This window comes from Phocoena sinus, chromosome 10 (genome assembly GCF_008692025.1).
Source record: "Phocoena sinus isolate mPhoSin1 chromosome 10, mPhoSin1.pri, whole genome shotgun sequence".
Classification (NCBI taxonomy): Eukaryota; Metazoa; Chordata; class Mammalia; order Artiodactyla; family Phocoenidae; genus Phocoena; species Phocoena sinus.
Window position 1 is genome coordinate 29,883,404 of NC_045772.1, and position 22,911 is coordinate 29,906,314.

Here is a 22,911-nt window from a genome sequence, read left to right on the forward strand (position 1 = left end):
ATTACTCTACTCAGCAAGGATTTCATTCTGATTCAACGGGGATATTAAAACCTTTAGAGGCAAGCAAAAGCTAAGAGAATTCAGCACCACCAAACCAGCTTTACTACAAATGCTAAAGGAACTTTTCCAGGCAGGAAACACAAGAGAAGGAAAAGACCTACAATAACAAACCCAAAACACTTAAGAAAATGGTAATAGGAACATACACATCGATAATTACCTTAAGTGTATATGGATTAAATGCTCCAAACAAGACATAGAATGGCTAAATGGATACCAAAATAAGACCCATATATATGCTGTCCACAAGAGACCACTTCAGACCTAGGGACACATACAGACTGAAATGAGGGGATGGAAAAAGATATTCCATTCAAATGGAAATCAAAAAAAGCTGGAGTAGCAATTCTCATATCAGACAAAAGAGACTTTAAAATAAAGTTGCTTAAAAGCGACAAAGAAGGACACTACATAACGTTCAAGGGATCAATCAAGAAGAAGGTATAACAATTGTAAATATTTATGCACCCAACATAGGAGCACCTCAATACATAGGGCAAATGCTAACAGCAATAAAAGGGGAAAACAACAGTTACACAATCATGGTGGGGGACTTTATCACCCCACTTTCACAAGTGGACAGAATATTCAAATGAAAATAAATAAGGAAACACAAACTTTAAATGACACATTAAACAGGATGGACTGAATGATATTCATAAGACATTCCATGTAAAATCAACAGAATACACTTTCTTCTCAAGTGATCATGGAACATTCTCCAGGATAGATCATATCTTGAGTCAAAAATCAAGCCTTGGTAAATTTAAGAAAATTGAAATCATCTCAAGTATCTTTTCCAACCACAATGCTATGAGACTAGATATCAATTATAGGAATATCTGTAAAAATACAAACACACGGAGGCTAAACAATATACTACTAGGTAATCAAGACATCACTGAAGAAATCAAAGAGGAAATCAAAAAATACTTAGAAACAATGAAAATGAAAACATGATGACATAAAACCTATGGGATGCCGCAAAAGTAGTTCTAAGAGGAAAGATTCTAGCAACATAATCCTACCTCAAGAAACAAGAAACATCTCAAATAAACAACCTAACCTTACACTTAAGCAATAAGAAAAAGAACAAAAATAACCCAAAGTTAGCAGAATGAAAGAAATCATAAAAATCATAAGAAAAGAAATAAATGAAAAAGAAATGAAGGAAATGATAGCAAAGATCAATAAAACTAAAAGCTTGTTCGTTGAGAAGATGAAGGAAATTGATTAACCGTTAGCCAGACTCATCAAGAAAAAAAGGGAGAAGACTGAAATCAACAGAATTAGAAATGAAAAAGGAGAGGTAACAACTGACACTGCAGAAATACAAAAGATTATAAGAGATTATTACTACAAGCAACTATATGCCAATAAAATGGACACCCTGGAAGAAATGGACAAATTCTTAGAAAAGTACAACCTTCCAAGCCTGAACCAGGAAGAAACAAATCATATGAACAGACCGATCAGAAACACTAAAATTGACACTGTGATTAAACATCTTTCAACAAACAAAAGCCCAGGACCAGATGGCTTCACAGTTGAATTCTATCAAACCTTTACAGAAGAGCTAACACCTATCCTTCTCAAACTCTTCCAAAATATAGCAGAGGAAAGAACACTCCCAAACTCACTGTATGAGGCCACCACCATCCTGATACCAAAACCAGACAAAGATGTCAAAAAAAAGAAAACTACAGGTCAATATCACCGATGAACATAGATGCAAAAATCCTCAACAAAGTACCAGCAAACAGAATCCAACAGCACATTAAAAGGATCATACAACATGATCAAGTGGGGTTTATCCCAGGAATACAAGGATTCTTCAGTATTTGGAAATCAATCAATGTAGTACATCATATTAGCAAATTGAAGGATAAAAACCACATGATAAGCTCAATAGATGTAGAAAAAGCTTTTGACAATATTCAACACCAATTTATGATAAAAACCCTCCAGAAAGTAGGCATAGAGGGAACTTACCTCCACATAATAAAAGTCATATATGACAAACCCGCAGCCAATATCGTTCTCCATGGTGAAAAACTGAAACCATTTCCACTAAGATCAGGGAGAAGACAGGATTGTCCACTCACACCACTATTTTTCAACATAGTTCTGAAAGTTTTAGCCACAGCAGTCAGAGATGAAAAAGAAATAAAAGGAATCCAGATTGGAAAAGTAGAAATAAAACTGTCACTGTTGGGCTTCCCTGGTGGCGCAATGGTTGAGAGTCCGCCTGCTGATGCAGGGGACATGGGTTCGTGCCCCGGTCCGGGAGGATCCCACATGCCGCGGAGCGGCTGGGCCCGTGAGCCATGGCCGCTGGGTCTGCGCGTCCAGAGCCTGTTCTCTGCAACGGGAGAGGCCACAACAGTGAGAGGCCCGCGTACCGCAAAAAAAAAAAAAAAAAAAACAAAAAACTGTCACTGTTTGCAGATGACTTGATACTACACATAGAGAATCCTAAATACCCTATCAGAAAACTACCAGAGCTAATCAATGAATCTGGTAAAGTAGCAGCATAAAAAATTAATGTACAGAAATCTCTTGCATTCCTATACGATAACGATGAAAAATCTGAAAGGGAAATTAGGGAAACACTCCCATTTACCACTGCAACAAAAAGAATAAAACACCTAGGAATAAACCTACCTAAGGAGGCAAAAGACCTGGATGCAGAAACATATAAGACACTGATGCAAGAAATTAAAGATGATACAAACAGATGGAGAGATATACCACATTCTTGGATTGGAAGAAGCAACATTGTGAAAATGACTATACTACCCAAACCAATCTACAAATTCAATGCAACCCCTATCAAAATACTAACGGCATTTTTCACAGAATTAGAAGAAAAAAATTTCACAATTTATATGGAAACACAAAAGACCTGGAGGAGCCAAAGCAACCTTGAGAAAGAAAAACAGAACTGCAGGAACCAGGCTCCCTACTTCAGACTATACTACAAAGCTACAGTAATCAAGACAATATGGTACTGGCACAAAAACAGAAATATAGATCAATGGAACAGGATAGAAAGCCCAGAGATAAACCCATACACATACACTCACCTTATCTTTGATAAAGGAAGCAAGGATATACAATGGAGAAAAGACAGCTTCTTCAAAATGTGGTCCTGGGAAAACTGGACAGCTATATTAGCTGTAAAAGAATGAAATTAGAATACACCCTAACACCAAACACAAAAATAAACTCAAAATGGATTAAAGACCTAAATGTAAGGCCAGACACTATAAAACTCTTAGAGGAAAACATAGGCAAAATACTCTATGACATAAATCACTGCAAGATCCTTTTGACCCACCCCCTAGAGAAATGGAAAAAAAAAAAAACATAGACAGGACCTAATGGAACTTAAAACCTTTGCACACCAAAGGAAACCATAAACAAGACGAAAAGATGACCCTCAGAATGGGAGAAAATATTTGCAAACAAAGCAGCTGACAAAGGATTAATCTCCAAAATATATAAGTACCTCATGCAGCTCAATATCAAAACACAAACAACCCAATCCAAAAATGGGCAGAAGACCTAAACAGACATTTCTCCAAAGAAGATATATAGATTGCCAACAAACACATGAAAGGATGCTCAGCATCACTAATCATTAGAGAAATGCATATCAAAACTACAGTGAGGTATCACCTCACACCAGTCAGAATGGCCATCATCAAAAGATCTACAAATAATAAATGATGGAGAGGGTGTGAAGAAAAGGGGACCCTCTTGCACTGTTGGTGGGAATGTAAATTGATACAGCCACTATGGAGAACAGTATGGAGGTTCCTTAAAAAACTAAAAATAGGGGCTTCCCTGGTGGTGCAGTGGTTGAGAGTCCGCCTGCCAATGCAGGGGACACGGGTTTGTGCCCTGGTCCAGGAGGATCCCACATGCCGCGGAGCGGCTGGGCCCGTGAGCCATGGTCGCTGAGTCTGCGCATCCAGAGCTGCAACGGGAGAGGCCACAGCAGTGAGAGGCCCATGTACCGCAAAAAAAAAAAACAAAAAAAAAAACCCAAAAACTAAAAATAGAACTACCATACGACCCAGCCATCCCACTACTCAGCATATGCCCTGAGAAAATCATAATTCAAAAATTCATGTACCACAATGTTCACTGCAGCACTATTTACAATAGCCAGGACATGGAAGCAACCTAAATGTCCATTGACAGATGAATGGATAAAGAAGATGTGGCACATATATACAATGGAATATCACTCAGCCATAAAAGGAAAAGAAAGTGAGTTATTTGTAGTGAGGTGGATGGACCTAGAGTCAGTCATACACAGTGAAGTAAGTCAGAAAGAGTAAAACAAATATCGTTTGCTAACACATATATGTATGGAATCCAAAAAAAAAGGTTCTGAAGAACCTGGGGCAGGACAGGGATAAAGATGCAGCAGTAGAGAATGGACTAGAGGACATGGGGAGGGAGAAGGGTAAGCTGAGATGAAGTGAGAGGGTGGCATGGACATATATACACTACCAAATGTTAAATAGTTAGTGGGAAGTAACCACATAGCACAGGGAGATCAGCTCGGTGCTTTGTGACCACGTAGATGGGTGTGATAGGGAGGGTGGGAGGGAGATGCAAGAGGGAGGAGATATGGGGATATATGTATACGTAAAGCTGATTCACTTTGTGATACAGCAGAAACTAACACACCATTGTAAAGCAATTATACTCCAATAAAGATGTTAAAAAAAAAGGCAAAAAGAAAAATGTGTCGGTAGCAGTACCAGTTGTGTTAACTTATTAGCATTTGCATTTGCAGTCATTGCACTGATTTCTGGGATGAAGATCACATTAGACTATTAACTATCAATTAGTACTCTGTAACAAACCCCTCCAATCCTGAGTTGCATACCAAAAAAAAGGCACTTTATTATTTTGCAGTAATATGTAAATTGGCTGGTGGCTCCTTTGATATTTCACCCAGGCTCTCTTAAGCAACTGCATTCAGGTGGACGGTTAGCTGTGGCTACAATATGCAAGATGGCCTAACTCAATTTTTAGGCAGTCAGAGCTGACTTTTGGTTGGGTCATTTTAGTTCTTCTCCATGTAGCCTTCCATCCTACAGTATTTTTGACTGGCTTCTAAATGGTGATTCTCATGGCAGCCGCAAACACTCTTAAGGCCCAGGCCTTGGAATCATTTTCTATTGGCCAAAGCAAGTCAGAAGGTTAGCCCATTGTTCAAGGGTCTGAAACTGCTGAGATACAATGTCCTCAAGATCCTTAGAAACACTTTTGGCAGACTGAGAAGGTAAATGAGGCACCGATTTAAATCTCTCAGAGGTCTTAAAAATCTTATAGGCACAGCCATGGTGACTTCTTTGTCCCTTGGGCTCATTTTATGTTGAGGATTTTTTACTGCTAGGCAGAATGGAAGCAGCTACTTCCAACCCAGCACACTCTCTGGGACTTCTATATTGTTTCTAAATTTTAATTGCAAATCATTTCCTCCCTCAGCTCTTTTTGTCTTTCAATATCTTATGCACTCTAAACCAATCTGCATTCTCAACTTTCTGTCTGTATTTGTCCTCTATCGTTTTCTGTTTATTATGTATATATTCTACCTTCAGTTCCTGTAGTCAATATTTTTGTTAATTGTTCTTCCACAACAACACATTGGATTACCCTTTCTCTAGCCTCCAACAGTACCTTTTCCAGCCATCTTCCCTATCTTTGCTTGCAGATTTCTCACTGCTTTTCCAGGTTCTCCTGTCACCCAGTCCTAAAATCAATGGCACAATTATTTCAAGATTTTGTTATAGTAGATCCCAACTTCTAGGTACTAGTTTCTATAACTATTAACTATTGGTACAAAGCAAACCACACCAAAACTCAGTGAGTGGCATAAACCACAAATATTTATCATTTCTCATCAACCTGTGGGTTGGCAGGTGATCTCCCTGCTGATTTACCTGGCTGACCTCAATGGATACTGGAGGATAAACTGGGCTGTGTAAGGGAGAAAAAATAATTTTCCACCTACCCTTCTAGTTATTACTGAGTCCCTGTAATAAAAGACAGATTAAAAAGGGAAAAATGAATATAAAGTTATGAAAATGTATACATCATGAATACCTGGGAGATACCCAGAAAAAATAAATAATTCAAAGAGGTAGCTTAGAATTTAGACTTAAATGTCATTTTAAGAGAGAAAGGAAAGGAGATATGTAGGCCTCTTAGGGGAGAGTAAATGACTTTTTGGAAACATAAATGGACCCTTAGAAGAACAAATGGAAGACATGATAGTTTGTGACAGTTTTTCTGGGTGTGGTGTAGACTTCTAGTCTCCTCTGGTGTGATAAGAAGCAATCTTTTCTGGTTGATTAAACTCCTAGGGAGGGAATTTAAGAAAACTGAGCTCCTTTTAAAACATATGTCTTTAGACAGGGGAGTTCATAGTAAGGCTATCTCTGCATTTGCTGTTTTTCAAGTGCCTGTAGTTCAAAATAATCAATACGCCAAAGTAGTATATTTGGGGGTGGTGTATTCTGCTACCCTTCAGCTATAAGGTACAAGATGGCTTCACTCACCTATCCAAAAGTTGGTGCTGTCTCTCCTCTGTGACAACTTGGTTCTCCCAGTTGTCTCTTGTCTTTCTTTGGGCTAGACCAGCTTCCTTATACAATGATCTTAGAGCAGTAATTTAATAGAGCAAAGGCAAATACTGTAAATCCTCTTGAGGTCATAGCTACTGAACTCACACAACATAATTTCCAGCATATTTTATTGGTTAAAGGGTGTCACAAGGCCAGCCAATATTCAAGGCATGAGGAATTAGACTTCATCTCTTGATGCTAGTTGCTACAAAGAATTTGTGGTTTTATTTAATCTATCATAAAGATGAATAAAATCATGAAAGTGTCTGGAAGCATAGTATTCTCACTGTTTAATTTTTAAAATGTAAATACTAAAAGAGAAGAGATAATCATAAGTTTTATATTGAGTTTTTGCAGAAATAAAAATAGGTAGTTAACTTCTGAAAAAAGGAAAAGTTTCTCCACATTAATAATGTTTTTCTTTATTTTTACTGTGAATTACTTGACAATATTTTGGTTTTAATTTTCTTGAACAATTTAGGCATTCCAAAGATGAAAATTGTAATAAAAAGTTTCCTGGCTTGGAGACTTCTGCTTTTCACAACAAACCTGAGAGAGAACCAAAAAAAAAAATATAGCTTTGATGGGATTCTTCATAAAACAGCTCCCATTAGTGCTGCCAAAAACATAGTACGGATGAGTTGGAGGCGTCACAAAAAATTATTTGGCTTATGTCCATGTAATTAAATGTATAAGGAGATTTAAAGTCCATCTGACATTCTGTTATATATACTGCTGAAAAGTATTTTCATTTTCTTCTCTGCATGTAAAGTCATTATCATTTGTACATATTTTTTTCTTAATGTGAACTTTTTTGCAATTTACTTTTGTTTATTCAGGATTATGTTTGTGAAGTTTGTACAAATTGATGTCACATGGGTGACATTAATTTCTGTAACTATTTTAAAGTGTCCCATCTTATATAATATATTTTAAATGGCTTATGCATTCTTTTATTCATATTGTTTCAAAATTTGCTGTTATAAGCAACTCTGTTATAAATATTTTTTTATATCGCCTTATGTACTCATGCAAAATTTTGTCTAGCTGTGGAAATGCAGTTATAAGAGAGAAACATATTCAAGTATTCTAGACATTGCCAAATTGTTCCCCAAAATCATTGTGACAAGTTACTTTCCACCCATCCAAAGAGTACAGCTGTCCCATGGGGTCCACATTACCGCCCAACAATTGACATTGCTGGATATTCTGACTTTTAATTTAAATGTGTGAACTGATATCTCATTGTGATATTTTTTTTTTTTTGCGGTACTTGGGCCTCTCACTGCTGTGTCCTCTCCCGTTGCGGAGCACAGGCTCTGGACGCGCAGGCTCAGCGGCCATGGCCCACAGGCCCAGCCGCTCTTGGCATGTGGGATCCTCCCGGACCGGGGCATGAACCCGTGTCCCCTGCATCGGCAGGCGGGTTCTCAACCACTGCGCCACCAGGGAAGCCCTCATTGTGATTTTTTTAATGTGTAATTTCTCTTATTACCATTGGTCTTAAGATGATTGCCTTTTTCTTGTTGATTTGTAATTCTTTATATATTCTGTTATATATAACATAATTATATATATATATATATAAAATTTTACAGTGTATTAAATGGTATGGCTCAATGGGAATTGTACTTCTAAGCCACAAAAGTCAGTAATATTTGTCTAGGTACTGCAAAGTCTTCCCTATTTTCAAGGCATCCTTAATGTAAATAAAAATAATTGATTTTAAACTCATTCACTTATTGAACAAACATTGGTCCAGGCTTCTGCATGCCTGACACTGCTTATGACTGAGAATAAAGAATGAAAAAGATACTCTAATTGCTGACAGTCTAGGAAAAACAACCCTAAAATATGAATAACTTGAGTATAATTTGAGGAATACAAATGCTGTTTAGTGAATACATGATAGGATCACATAAGTAAACAGATGAGGTCAACTACTATTGTTAATGGAGATGGCACCTAAGTCAAACCATAAACAGTAAGGTGATATTAATTGGTCAAGTGTTTCAAAATCACCCTGATTATCTCAATCCCCTGTGATTCTGTTGTAAATATGAGATTTTCAGTTCCCACTGGAGATCTACTGAATCCAAATCTTTGAGGTTGGGTACCTGTAATGTATTTTTTAAATCTCCCATGTGATTTTGAAGACGAGCTGTGTTGTTGAAACACTGAACTAGAAAGATGAGAGGTAAAGGGCATTCTTGGCATGGAAATAGGATAGGGAAGATGTGGAAGTGTGACTAGGCTGAGCCTGTTCTGGGAATTGCAAGCAGGTCAGGATGGCCGTCATAAACAGTGTAAGAGGGAACATGGTAGCATAAAAGCCTAAAAGCTAACTAGAAACCAGATGGGCAATACAACTAGTAAAGAGTATGACATATAATAGTTGCTCAATGAATACTTGTTGAGTGATGGCTAAATCAATGAATGAATGAGTCATTACACCTTTATATGCCGTGGTTAGAGTTTATGTCTATCTTGAAGTTTATGAGGAACCAATGACAGATTTCAAGCCAGGGGGTGGAAATTTGAGATTAAATGAACACAAATGAAATATTATTCTAAAATGACAAAGAAGCCCATACATTTTGTGAGTTTCTTGAAGACTTTCTGGAGCTGTGACGGTGCACTCATAAGTGACAGTTTTCCTAATTCTTATTAATCTTTTATTCAGGGTGCTTAAAATCAGTGTAACTGCTTATAAAATTTCACTAAACCCATTAAGAGAAGAAACAATTCAGGCCTGACACAGAAAGGACTGACTGTCTTATTTTCCACTTGTTGTGAGAAACATGACATGCATCACAGGAAGAAAATAATCATCTTAATTTTCTGTCATTGTAATGAATAATTTAAACATATAAATGATACTCTGAATATTTTATTTTATAATGGAGCATATCATCTCTTTCGGTTTTGGCAGCATGCTCTTTTTTTTTTCCAATTCAATTTTTGAAATGCTGTACCTTGGAAGAGCACTCAGCTGATTACAAAAATAGAGTAAAAACCCTTCTAGTCCTCCATGAATAGTAGGTAGATAGAAAATATGAAGAAAAATAGAGAAAGAGAAGGAAGAAATGAGTGGGAATCACAGTCACCTTGAACCTTAATTTATCTAATTTTCAATGTGCTTCCAGGGCTTTGGTGTGAAAAAGCAACTTAGAGGCCAAGATATCTGATTCAGTTATTTGGAGTGCTCCCCTCCCGTGGGATGGATGCCACTTTAAGGATGAATCACTTGAAGGATGCCAGAGAAAGAAGCCCAAGAGAGCATATGCTCAGGGGGAGTATGAAATTAACTCAGGATCTACAAGTAAATGAAGGACTAGGGGAACTTGGTCCTGCAAACCAAATAGGATTGGACCCAGAGCAGTAGACATTGTCATCATCAAACCCTTGATTATCTTCAAGCTAGCTGTTACCTGGGAAGATATGAGTTACCACTTGTACCAACCCTCTATTTTAAAGATAAGTTCCAAATTTCTTATTATGGTGTAAAAGGCCTTTCTTAATCTGGCTTCAGACTCTCTCCTTCAGACTTCATCTCATTTTTTGCCTCTCTTTCTCATAAAACTTTATTATGTGCTCTGCTGCAACATTATCTGCCTCTAGCTGCTACATCTTTTCATGTGTTCTTCCCTTTGCCTGGGGAACATTTTTCTCTTTATTTTCTTTTTCACTGGGATAACAGTTACTTGCTTCTCAAAATTTATCTCAGTCTTAATTTACACCAAGATCGCTAGGATGCCCTTCTGCATGTTCCCACAGTACCCAGTGCTCTGTGCAGACCAATTTATTCAATTTGTTTAATTAAACGAAGTGTCCAAAAATAAAGACTCTCCAATATATTCTAAACTGGGAATAATCAGTTCATTGCCTTTAGGGGGACAAGAAGGGGATACAACTAGTAGAAGTTCAGGTGTAGTAAACAGGAAATGGTGGAGAGCTATGGACTTAGACATGGCACATCCTTCAGGGAAAACTCTGATACTCAGTTTTTCTTATAGCTTTCCTTGACAAACAAAATATATTTGTAAGTCAAATGAGTTTGTTTTACAACAACTACAGCCTTGGGATCACATATCATATTTTACTTAGAGTTAATTTTATAACATAGAACTGGCACATAAGAGGGCTTTATAAATACTGACTGATTGAAAAAAAAATGACTGACTAGATGAATGGGATTATTCCTGATCTCCAGTAGTCCCAGCTTTCTGATTCTTCCCATAGACATTTCAGCTATTAGTTGACACACTGGGAGGTGCTACAGAAGATGAAGAAAGCAAATGAGGGATGACTTTTAAGTATTCAATACCAGATAGGTATAAATTTAGGACCTTGGATATACAAGTTACAAATCTTGAAGTTTTTAACTAGAACGAGACTTTAAAAAATATTCATTTCTAGCCTGAAAAAATAATATAAGATAGGATTTCTAGCTAAGAAATAATTAGTATTGGTTAAGGTAGCTTCTATTTTTTATTATCTTTCCAGTAAAGTCAGGATACTATTCATATTTCATATCCTCAAAAGTCAGCATTTTGGAAGAGTCAATATAGTCTTGACTTATTATCCAGTTCCTCTGTATCCAACTTATTTATTTTGAAGAAGATTGTGTATAGTCAGTAAAATAAATAGAAAACTGTAACTAGTTATTTTTTGAAGCATTAAATTTTAACTGTTGCTGTTGCCTGAAGGAGATTCTGAGCTGAGGTCTCTCATTATTATAAAGGACAATTAGGAAATATTAAACAAAGAGGTATTAACTATATATTCCCAAAATATAAAAAATACACGGTCTACTTATGAAGTCAACCGAAGGATTAAGAGAATAGAAAATTGAATATTCCTCACTATGTGAGTCAACGTTATTTAATGCCATGTCTTTTGTTGTCAATTTCAGATACAACCAAGAATACGCATCCCACATTTAAAAAATACGAGGGCTAGGTGAAAATCACTGACCTGATCTAGCATAACTAAATTAGGTTCTTGGACCCAACTCCAATGTGTGTGCGTGTGCATGTGTGGAGGTTTCCCCATACCAACATGCAATTCTCAAACACAAGTTGCATATCCTACAACTCAAGTCAAATCTGACACTATCTCTCGGAGTTAGCAGCTGGTTCTACAGGTTAAGGGTTCAGTTCTACAAGACTGCCCCCCACACTCGCCCTGCACTTCAGATGCCAGTTGCAAGCCCATGTTGTTACCTGTACTTCTGATCACTGGCTATAAATCAGAGGTTCCCATGCCCCCTTCCTCGGGTTTGACTAATTTGCTAGAGTGGCTCACAACTCAAAGAGACATTGTACTTACTAGGTCACCAGTTTATAATAAAAAGATATTACTCAGGAACAATTAGATGGAAGAGAGGCACAGGGCAAGGCACTGGAAAAAGACACGGAGATTCCATGCCCTCTCCAGGAGCCACTGTCCCAGCACCTCTAAATGTTCACCAACCCAGAAGCTCCCCAAACTCTGTCCTCTTGGGTTTTTTACAGAGGCTTCATTACATAGTTATGACTGATTAAACCATTGCCTATTGGCAATTGATTCAACCTCCAGGCCCTCTCCCTTCCCTGGCTATCTGGGGCTGGAACTGAAAGTTGGTTCTGGCAACGAGCCCCCATCCATAGGTGCTTTTCAAAAGTCACCTGGCTAACATAAAGTGCTGCAGACAAATGTGACAAAGACACCTTTATCACTTTTGACACCTAGGATATTCAAAGGTTTTTGGGAGCTAAGAAAAATGAACTGTGGATGAAGACCAAATAGATATTTCTTATAAATGATATTACAATGCCATTTACCCTTTTGTAGTTTCATTATCTTGGCTCTTATTCCCCTTTCCTGAGAAAGGAATATCACTGCTAAGAAAGACTGTATTATCTAGTGTATGTGAGTGTGTTTTCCTTATTCCTTTCTAAGGAGTGTCCATATGCACACAAGAGTTGGACAGGTTTAAGTAACTGTGTCAGTGGAAGGAGGGGGAAGCTCTAGTAAAGAGGATTTATACCTCCCTTATCCTTTTTCAATTATTTCATAATGTGGCTACAAGTTAAAGTTTTTTCTTATTATTTTAACTATTTTCTTTTGAAGCTATATAGGTAGTCTTCTTTAAGTGAACATTTTGCTGAAAGCATGTTATGCCTGTCCACCAGTCCATGGTCAACTGAAGCCATTTCCAGGGCCAGGAAATTGAATTAACTCAAGGACTTAATGAAATAAATGAAGTCAGTAGTTAGCTCTACTGTTAGTAGTACTAGATAGTTCTACTAGGATGCATGGTTTATGACGGTAATCAAGTCCAAGGGAATGAGGTTGTTTTACCCAGAAAACACTTCGCTCAGGCTACTTACTGCCTTTTGGTTATTGGATTGAAGTTGGCTATTCACATTTATTTTAACCAGGTTTCGGAGGTAAGAAAATATTGGGGGTAGACGGAAAATGGTGTAAATAGGATTAAGCTTGAAGAAAAACTTGATAGACACAGGGTCTTGTAAGCCCCATGAGAGAGAAACGCAGTCACCAAGATGTGGCTTTAATTTATTTACTCAAAGCAATTTGCCATTAGCTGACAACATCCAGTTTTTCATTTCTAGATGTTTGATAGACGCAGAGGGTTTGAGCAGATTTTAGCTTTGTCATTTAGCCCTTACTCATATAGCCACCATAAATGCATTGCTATGACTTCAGCAAGCACTTAATATCATAGGTTTTTTTTTCTTACAAAGCTCTGTACACAATGGATTTTCAATAAAGATGTATCTTTAGTAACTCAGACTTCTTAGACAAGTGTTGTGAGTTCAGGTACGGAGGCAGATACCTCAACACTGTCATCTACTAATTCTCTCACTATTCTCATAAAATAAACATTTTAGGATTTTCACATATATCATAAAAGATGTCATTTGTTTACCACAGTTTATTATGTCATTCTCAAAAGGATTTTTGATGTTTCCCTCAAGTTATTTCAATGATAAGGTGATTAAGTATTCTTGTAGTACTCAGAGAGCCTTAATGCACTATTACCTGAAAATTTGGGTTAAAGTTCAGGGAGAAGTTTCAAACTTGAGTTATGAAATACAACCTAACCTTAAATAATTGAAAAGGAAATAACTGGGATAAAATGTTTCCTTAAAAGTTTATCTCCTAAATATAAGCCCACATCACTCTTTCTTTTAAAAAAGATGGTTTCATAATTTTCTTAAAAGTAATTCCTCACTTTTGTTACATATAGGATATTCAGTCTAAAGCTATTTTTTTGGATAAGAGTAATTTTCTACACAAGGCTAAAATAATTTTATAAATAATACAAGAAATAATATCAAAGATGCAACTCATTAAGACAGCTGACTGATAAAACCTACCTGATGCAAAAGTCTTTTTCTTCAAGTCTTTACATTCAAGTTTAAGACATTTTAGGTCTTTTAAGTCTTTACTACAGAAGTTCGAGAGGCCTAAGATTACACCTTGAATGCTAAAATGTTAAGGCCATGTCTTACATCTCTATAATTTAAATTACATTAAAGGAGTTCAAAATATTATATTTGCCCACAATAACTGTTTTAGTACACGCTCAAATCCCTCAAAAGTTACCTAGTGATACTTTTTAGCACAATGTATCATGTCTGCATGGTAGAGACACACTAAAGTCAGAGACCAAGAATATTTTTATCAAATTATATCTTTTCTCTCTCTTTATAGACAAAAGCATGTCCAGCTGAATTGCAGTTAGAAATATATGTGTCTGTGTGTTTGTGTGCGTTTCCACGTGTGTATTTGAGTACACGTATGCATCTGTTTTGTTGTTTCCAAAGGGGAAACATTTCCTTTCTGGGGTTTTTGGTTGTAGGTGTATAAAGTATTTTCAGGAGTTCTGGCTTCACTAATTTTTACATCCTCTATTCTCAACTCTTGGGAAATGAGGTTTGGTGTTAGGACTCTTAGCCATACAGGAAAATATGGCAAAGTGTAATGATTTTTGCAGTAACTGATTACTAGGTCAGGTAAAACTAACATGGATGAAAGCTAATGTTATTTAGGGCACTGAAAGCATTTTCCTATTTCTTTTAAATGTTTTAATATACGTTAAATAATATTTAATAAATGGATGCTCAAAGTCCTTCAGGAAGCATTATGGCTTTCATTATCAAAGGCAATGATGTAACTCAGTATTGCTGAGCCTCTTTCCTAAAAGTAACTTTCAGGCAATAGGTGGCTTCTCCTCCTGAATAGATTCTTCAAAAACTGAATAGATTCTTCAAAAACAATATGTCCTAAAAACAATCTCTAAAAATAATTCTAAAATCCAATCTCTCCATATTTTTAATGTCTATATTTCACATTGGATTTCAGCAGTGAGAATAACTGGAAAATGTCTACTCAAAAAAAAAAAGATAAAAAGCTCACTTATCAACCTCAAAAATTTATAGTTTAATATTAATAAACTGATACAGATGTTTACAATGAGTTATTACCAAATAAATTAATAAGGGTCAATTTTTACCCAACATTTCAAGAAAGCTCAAATTATGTAACTCCACAGACTGGATCAATATAATGGTTTTGCTTTCAGTGTTCAAGTTTTGTCCTTGAAGATTGATTTGCCACTATAATGACTGCCAACTTTCTGTTCATCATTGTTCCTTTTCTAGATTTGGCAGCCCTATCTTGCATAGGGTTTAAATAAGGTAAGAGTCACTGTTGAACATGGATTCCTGGCCTCAAAATGATGAATGTGTATAATGGAAGTAAGAAATGAAGTACTTCAGAGATAGAATAACACAACTGACAGTTTAATAGCATGTTATCTATATATTTTAGAGGTAATCTAACATACAACCCCTTTATTTTATTAGTGAGAGCAAAGGATCCATAAAAGCTATCTGACCTGCTCAAGATCACAAAGCACATTCTGTCAGGCAGTGTTAAAAACTGGGTGTCTTTGCTAATAGGAATCCTTTCCATTGAAACTGTAAGATGACCATCTGTTTACTGTTATGATCTACCAAAAATTAGCCATGTTTAAATCAATTTATCCATGTAATCAGTCATCCAGTGGACATTTATCTGAACCCCTTTTACTCGAGGTTATGTCAGATAAATAAAAATGTACAAGATTTTTGGTTGGTCCCAGGGAGAGTTCACAAGACTATGAAATTTCAGGCAGAATGTGTTATTCACACAGAAGAAGGGTTAAATTCATCCAGGAGTTTGAAAATAAATAAATCTCCAAAGAAAAACAACAATTTTGAGTCAATCAAATAATAATTTAAAGTCATATTCACTTCAAATGGACTCAGTTTTCTTTTATAAAGTATATTTGTGTTTTCCTAAATGAAATGATATGATGTCTTAGACTTGCTTCAAAAAAATAATATGGGTTACGTGGGGAGAGTGTGGGGATGTAGAGGAAAGAAGATCGGTGATGGATATATGTGAATTTTTTATAACATTCTCTTTTATAACAATTCATATGTTTTCATAATAATGAGTTAAAATATATAGTTTTCCGTGTATTTTAATGTCATCTGGGCTATTTCTAACCAAACATTAGAGATCTCTGGGGAATTATCTTAAGTTAAGCATAATTCAATTGTTGAGCTCACAACACATCTCCCTGACTTTCTTCCCCCATAATGGACCCTTCTGCATTCATCTCTTAAAAATGCTACCTGACATAGAAAAAACATAAACATCTTCTTATTATTGGTTTTCATTTTTCTGTATTTTTTCAGGCTTTCCAACTCTAGGGAGAATAAATCACACATGTTCTACCCACTCTCAAGGCGTCTACAAGGTTTGAGAGGTACTGGCAATGAAAGCACTTTGCAATCTGTGAAGAGTTAAAAAAATGTTACTCATCATTATGATAAAGATGAGCATAATGATGAAGATGCTGGTAATTGCTCTAATTGCTTTTCTTTCTGTTTTATCTCATGCAGCCACATATGCAATTAAAGCTCTTCTTAAATCAGTGTAGATGTTAATCAGTTGCTTATAGCAATGTACTAAATCAGTGGAATTCTGATTATAACTTTCATTTAAGTTATATGAACACTGGTAAGTTCCAAATCTGCATTTGAACAATTTTTGTTACACCTAGACTAAAATTAAAAGAAAACACCATTTTATTAGATCTCAAGATAGAGTATGATTCATTTTAATTCTGAAAGATTTTTTATTTAGTCCTTGAATGTTTTTGGCTAACTGGAAGTTTGGAGACTTTCTATTAAAGATCATCATTTATATGAATGAAAAAGCTAACATTTGTATTAATTTTATTTTCTGTTATAATTTTTGTCCTCAAAAGGTCAGGTACCAATTTTTAATGTGTTTCTCATACTTTAAGAGAATTTTCTAAACTACCTAAACCCTATTCTAAAGGAAAGAAATTGAAAAACATTTCATGGATTTTCCAAGTTTTTTCCTAAATAACCATAATGCCTTTATGGAATCTAACTGAAATAAGAGCTATTCTACAATGATGCAGTGATATAACTGTGCCAATCCACTTTTATCACCCTCAGTATCATCTTAGTTGATATAACTTAACATGAAAAAGAGCCCTAATATGTATATTTCACAGTGAAATAATTTATTTCTAAATTAAAAAATACTAAGACAATTAGTATTAAAATTCATATTTAAAATTTATAAATTTACATGAAGTAACAAATGTAACCCTATTAAGGGAGATGAAGTGGAGTCAAAATAGTAAGACAGTGTGAAAGTTAGATTATTCAACTCACAATTAGCTCCAAAAAGTGAGTAGGATTTTTTAAACCTAAATTAAGTAACTGAGTGATTCAGTTCACATATAATAGTTACTGCCTGAAAGTTTTTAAGAAGTTAATAGAACTTGTTAATATTTGCAATCTTATAATTCATTTTTAAAATATATTTTTAAAATCTTACTTAAAATATTTAAATATACAAAAAATATAACAGACAAAATGTTAATATATTTCATACTTGCATCTCATCTTTAAAAACTAAATACAGCTAACAACAAAAGCCTCTCCCAGCACTCCATTCTTTTGCCTTGTCAGAGGGAACTATAGTCTGATATCAACATGTACCTTTCCTGTGGATTTTTTTTATACTGTTACCACATATATCTATACCATTCATAACCACGTTGTGTTGTATGTGCTTTAAATTAGTAACTTTATATCATACACAGCACTTCACTTCCTCAGTTCTCCAAAATCATAAGTAAAATCACAATAAAGTCAGATGACAAGGTTAGCTAGGCCTATTCATAGAGTACATTTAGAGAAAAGCTCCCTTTTTGTCACCTTTTCATTAAAAAGATATTTGAGAATATGAAACAAGAAAGGTTAATATAAATTCACAATTTGTGTTAGTTACCTGTAGCCAAACTTGTAGCTTTCACGATCTAGTAAGCAATTACTCACTCCTTGGCTCTGTCTCTTCTTAAGCAATATGAAGGTGATAAAGAAATGCATTAGTGTGAGAAATTATTAGGATCCGATAGGACACGTGTAACTAAGTCAGTGCTTTTGCATCATTAAATTCATTTCTTTATTTATTCTCTGAACTGGTAAAAATGAGTGTTTGGGGAGATGTGGATCTGACATCTGTTTCATTCAATTTCATTATATAACTGAAAAAAGGAAAGCAGGGAAATGAGCTTACCAATTACAAATTGGTACAATGCAAATGTTCTTTGGAAGTCAGTTATTTGGAATTTGACAGATATGTTTCCATAGACACAATGTTATATGCAATGGTTATTACCCATTCAGCACAGGAAAGTCTATTAAATTCATATCTTGGGTCCAAAGTTTAGACCTCTGTTCAAATTATGAAAGTGCTACCAGAAAATCAATGCCATATTATATCAATTTTAGTTTTGGGGCACACTTAAACACGCCTGCAGCAATGGGTCAAGAACTTCTGTCCACAGCCTCTGTCTCTATCAAGCACCAGGAGAAAGATATCTCCAGTTACAGATTCTGGTAGTGACTGACAACACCTGGGGTTAAGAATCCAGCAAGTAACTTAAGAATTAGCAGCTTGAGTGGTCAACCCTTTGATGAAAGAGGACCTAAGGAAAACATCAAAGAAGAAGGCTATAGGAGAAAAGGCCTAAGGAATTATGAGTCTCAGGGACCCCTGATACCATGTGTCTACATCTTGAAATAGTTTAGCAGTCACCTCCTTTCTCTTATTTCACTTCCTTTAGGCATTGGCCTGATGTTCCCTATTTCATTCTTTCACTCTTCCTTCTGACAAATGTTTCTCATTCTCTCTTTCAATGGAGGAAAGAAATCAATCTGATTATATAGCCCATTTTCAGAGTCAAATTCAAGGGCCATTTGGCCAAGTCTCCATGAATGAAAGACCTCAAATTTTGACTTCTACTTTTATCACCAAATAAGTTTATGCATACAGTCATGAGAACACACTGAAAGGACTGAAAGATGGCACTGAGAAACCTTTACTTGTTAAATTTAAGCATTTAAAATATCATCATATTTTTAATATTGTCTTGTACTTCCTTGGTTTTTAACATACTTGGATCTCAAAAGTATGCATGAGGACTGATTTTTTCTTAACTCTGAGAAGGCATGCCCATACCCCACCACTCCTAAAAACAAGAAAAATTGCTCCTTTTAACTTTCCTTATGTAGTAATAATGTTCATCCTCCTCATTTTATTTTTTTGAAAGACACTCCTGCATGAATGCCACTGCTTCTCCTCCTGCAACTGGGAAAGACATCCCTAATTGATGAGGATGCTCTTTCTTGTGCCCTGGTGTCAAGCCTTTCTAAACATAGCATTCCAAGGAGTCACTAATGATTTCTCAGGTAGCAAGTGAGGTGAACTATACTTGCGACCTCCAACAGAGATCCTATGGGAAAAATCAAATCAAGAAATTCACGAAAATGAGTTTTCGAGTATACCAAGGACTGAAGATTTAATTAACTCTAAGAAGAAGAAGAAGAACAGAGGCCCTGTCTTCCTAAGGCATCAAATGAGCCAAATATGAGGGAATGCAGGATGTAGAAGAATGTTGAGGGAGTATAAGTGAACTGAGAAAAAATAGTATAGGGAATTGATGATGCTACCCTGAGAAATTGGAGGTGGGGAGGAGAGGCGTTGAGAATATATTTTTTAAGTTTATTTTTATTCTCCCCTATACACTCTCTTCCAAGTCATTCCTGTTCTTCCCAAAGTAACATCCTTCTTGACCAGCCCTGTGTAATATTAGGATATTAGAGTTGATATAAACGTAGGGGCTACCTTAGAAGTAGTAGGTAGAGGAGAAGGGAAAGAAACACCAAAAAGCAATGGTGAAGAGAGGAATGTAATCACTGTGGTCTTAGGATCAACTTTTCATGAATAGTCGTTCATAGATAAATGACACATAGATGATGATGAGTGCTTGTAGTGGCTTGGAACCCAAACAAGTATAGTATCCTTTATTAATTTTAATAAATTCCCTAAATATAATCTACTATGTGTATTTTTCTTGCTCTTTCTAAAAGGTGAAGGAGAGATGCACTGGGATCACGCAGCATGGTGCCCGGTGGCACATGATCATCTTTAAAGGACAGGACAATCCCTTGACACAGAGGGTTCTTATTGTTGCTGCAGGAATCTGGAAAGTGCTCATTGTATCTCATGAACATTGAAATTCCTGGCAGTTTCCACAATTGATAAATTAGGACAATACCACAATAGATAAGTAAAGAGAGAAAAAAAATCTTTCAAATGTTACTGTTATTTTAAAAAGAAAACTAAAATAATTGAACAGCAAACATAGGGTACTAACTGCTATAATAGGTAAACCCCAAATCACAGATGCCAGAATGAAGTTTATTGGTGGATAGCCTTCTACATGAGCATTCAGGAACCCTGGTTTGTCCATTTTGTGGAATTCCCATGATCAACATTCAGATTCCAATGTCACTTTGTAGGTCATCTTATTCAGTTTTCCAGAGGGGAAACAATCACTATAGGTTCACTGTGGAGGTCTTTATGGTCTAAATCTGGAAGTGGTTCACATTTCTTTTGCTGCCTTCCTTTTGCTTGGACTTAGTCACATGAACACAACTAACCACAAGATGTGCTGAGAAATGCAAGCTAGTTGCATGTCCAGAAATAAGAGACAATGGATTTTGGTCTCTTCCACAGCCTACTGTAGGCCTACTGTGTGCTATGAACTGTGCTAGACAGAATCTGTTTCTTATATAGTCCTTACAACTTAAAATGGACATTTAATAAATGTCCATTTTATAAAATCTCCATTTTATAGATGCAGAAGTTCAAGATTATTTGGATTTGATCAGGATCATTCAGCTAAAAACATCAGAACTAAAATCTGAGGCTGATTTCAAAATTCAGTCAATGGATCCCAAAGGTCAGTCCATGGACAGCTTCAATAAAATTATTTAGAGAACATGTTTAAATATAACTTGATGGGAATAACCCCTGGAGATTCTTATTCAGTAGCTTTGGGTTAAAGCCCAGTAAAATATATTTTTAAAATCTCCCTAGGTGGTTCCAGATACGGGCCAGAATTGGGACCAGCTGCTCTAAGTTCTCCTGAAATCAACCACTGAATGGACACTACAGGGGCATGAAAATTAGCAATAATCAGTTGCTCTCATGGGGCATAAATAATAACATCAGAAACCCTCTTTCTTTCAATCTTTCATTAAACATGAAGAGAACACTGAAGTATTCAATAGCTTCTCAGGACAAACTGGTAACATGATGATGATGTTTGAATGGTGGCATTTGTCCATATGGGAGTGAACTGAAGGATATAGTAATTTCAAGTGACATTATTCACAGAGCAGCCCTGAAATAATAAGTTTGGTAACAACAACCAGATCATTACTCAGCTGGGAGGCATTTGAATTAGTATCCTAAAAAGTTCCCACTGTTTTGTTTCCAAAGCTGAGTCTTGTTCTTAAAACACCGTGAAAATTAGTGTGACTGGAATGATAATGGTTAGACAACATTTTCCTAATTCCTCCAACCTAAAAGTATATGCTATACTTAGTCATCTTACCCTAGATTTGGGCTGTTCTCTTAAAAGTACTGGAGAAATGTAGAAACTTTGTTAAAGGACATTTTCTGTTTTGAGCTCTTTGATATTAGTGTAATCTCCCACTGTTAATCTTCAGAGTACATCTGAACTCTTAATCTAACATTGTTCTGTAGCAATTCAAATATCAAATAATCCTTCAGGACCAATTCTATTAGTCTTTGTGAGACTATTTTACAGCTCTAGCAGTAAAAAATAAAAAGTGCATCCTATCGTTTGAAGTTAGGGATTTTACTAATATGTTTGTGTGTGTGTGTGTGTGTGTGTGTGTGTGTGTGTAATGTATATGCATATATGTATGTATATATGGATTCTAAATTGCCAAACACAAATATACTATTGGAGCATGCACACACCTTGAGATTACCAGCTGTTACTTAAGTTCAAATTTATTGAGCTATAAAAATACCAGAATAAGAATAATTTATACAGTTCTCTCCATTTAGTTTCAAAAGGGTTCAGGAAATTTTAAGGCTTGTTAAAACACTCACTCAGCACACATATATGTGTGTGCACATTTGGACAATACTTAATATATGCCATTATTTGAAATTACAGATAGCTCAGTTAATAAAAATGCAAAGTCTGCTGCTCTCTTTGTCTTTTAAAAATTATTTCCATGTGTTGTAATTTAGCATGGTGCAATTTGTTGGGAAAATTAAAGTAATAAAACCTTAGTTTGTTGTGTGCCTGAATGGTGGCAATGATTGTCTCAGTGGGTGGCTGCAAATGTAGTGAGAAGTCATTGTCAAGATACGCAGACAGAATAAATACTATTTACTAAGGGCTAATGTTTAAGAACTAATAATAGATATATTGTTGCATGAAAAAATTACCTCCCTAGGAGAACTTGAACAGTTAGCTTCAGTTCAGTTAGCATGCATATGTTTTCCTTCTAAACCACTAAAATAAGCTTCTGGAGAAGAAAAGAATCCAGAGCAGTCTTCTCTTTGTCATCTTTCTGTGTTGCATTATCTGGGGTTATGTGGTAGACTATGAAGTTAGTAGTAATTAATGATGATTATAATCGTTGGATTATTAATATTTTAGAAGGATGAAAAAATGATTATTGTAATCATCTGAAGCACCATGAACATA